This window comes from Desmodus rotundus, chromosome X (genome assembly GCF_022682495.2).
Source record: "Desmodus rotundus isolate HL8 chromosome X, HLdesRot8A.1, whole genome shotgun sequence".
Lineage (NCBI taxonomy): Eukaryota > Metazoa > Chordata > Mammalia > Chiroptera > Phyllostomidae > Desmodus > Desmodus rotundus.
In genome coordinates this window covers 4976879-4978803 of record NC_071400.1, presented here as the reverse complement: position 1 = coordinate 4978803, position 1925 = coordinate 4976879, and the positions used below count along the sequence as shown (strand labels likewise).

Genomic DNA, 1925 nt, shown 5'->3' with positions numbered 1-1925 from the left:
CCCCAGCCATCCCCACCTCCCACCCTGAATCCTATCCACCTTTGGCTTTGTCGATGTGGTTTTCATTATTTTTAATACTTCATGCAAATCCCTTCTGGCCTGGAGTTTCCTGTTGATAAATCAGCTGACTGCCTTATGGGAACTCCCTCATAGGTAACCGTTTCTCTCTTGCTGCCTTTAACACTCTCTCTTTAAACTCACATGACTCCACTCCAAAAAGACAAACAAACCAATTAAAATATGGGCAAAGGACCTGAACAGACACTTCCCCGAGGAGGACATACAGAGGGCCCAGAGATATATGAAAGGATGCTCAGCATCGCTAGCCATCAGAGAGATGCAAATTAAAACCACAAAAAAGTACCACTTCACACCAGTCAGAATGGCCATCATAAACAAAACAACAAACAACAAGTGCTGACAAGATTGTGGAGAAAAGGGAACCTTAGTACACTGTTGGTGGGAATGCAGACTGGTGCAGCCACTATAGAAAACAGTACGAAATTTCCTCAGAAAGTTAAAAATGGAACTGCCTCTTGACCCAGCAATTGCACTGCTGGCCTTATACCTAAGAATCCTGAAACATCAATGCAAAAGAACCATGAGCCCCAATGTTCATATCATCACAATTTACAATAGCCAACTGTTGGAAGCAACCTAAATGCCCATCAGAAAATGAGTGGATCAAAAAACTGTGGTACATTTACACAATGGAATACTACACAGCTGAGAGAATGAAGGAACTCCTATCCTTAATGACAGCATGGATGGATCTGGAAGGCATTATGCTAAGTGAAATAAGCCAGGTGGTGAAAGACAAATACCATATGATCTCACCTATAAGGGGAACCTAATCCACAAAACAAACAAGCAAGCAAAATAAAACTAGAAACATGGATATAAAGAACAAACTGCCCTGGCTCGTGTGGCTCAGTGAATTGAGTGCCAGCCTGTGAACCAAAAGGTTGGCCGTTCGATTCCCCATCAGGACACATGGCTGGGTTGTGGGCTGGGTCCCCAGTTGGGGGTGCATGGGAGACAACCACACATTAATGTTTCCCTCCCTTTCTTTCTCCCTCTCTTCCCCTCTCTCTAAAAATAAATAAATAAAATCTTTAAAAAAAAAAGAACAAACTGACAGCGACCAGAGGGATGGGGAAGAGGGATAACAAGGAAAAGAAGAAGGGTAAAGAACATGTATAAAGGACCCATGGACAAGGACAACAGGGGAGGCTTCAATGTGGAAGAGGGGATTTGGGCAGGACAGGAGAGAGTATTGGGGGGAAGTGGGGACAAATTTAATTGAACAACAATAAAAAAAAATTTTAATGATATTCTGTTTCTTCCTGATTCATTTTTGGAAGAGTGTATATTTTTAAAAGTTGACTTTTTCTTCCAGATTGTCCAATTTATTTGGAATATAGTTGTTCATAATATTTTCTTACAATGTGTTATATTTCTTTGCTGTCAGTTGGTGCTTCTCTTTTATTTTATTTATTTGGGTCCTCTCACTTTGTTTATTGATAAGTCCGTTCAAAGGTTTGTCAAACTTGTTTATCTTTTCAAAGAACCAGCTCTTGGTTTTATTTTTTTTAATTTTAAAAATATGGAAAGCTTCACAAATTTGCATGTCATCCTTGTGCAGGGTCCATGCTAATCTTCACTGTATTGTTCCAATTTTAGTATATGTGCTGCTGAAGTGAGCACCAGCTCTTGGTTGTATTATCCTTTTGTATTCTTGTTTTAGTCTCTGTGTCATATATTTCCACTCTGACCTTTATTATTTCCTTACATCTACTTATTCTGGGCTTTCCCTTTTGGTCTTTTTCCAGTTCTCTTCGGTGTCATGTTAAATTGTTTTCTTATTATGTTTTATTGATTATGCTATTACATTGTCCCAACTTTTCCCCCTTGTTCCCTTCCTC

At 39.6% G+C, this 1925-nt stretch overlaps 1 non-coding gene across 1 annotated transcript; it reads right to left on the bottom strand.

The window, feature by feature from the left end:
• Window positions 1-1600: 1600 nt before the first annotated feature.
• Window positions 1601-1707, bottom strand: LOC112300132 (U6 spliceosomal RNA). The gene has a single exon (XR_002974356.1). It is a non-coding gene; the product is annotated as a U6 spliceosomal RNA (small nuclear RNA).
• Between the last annotated feature and the right edge of the window lie 218 nt (window positions 1708-1925).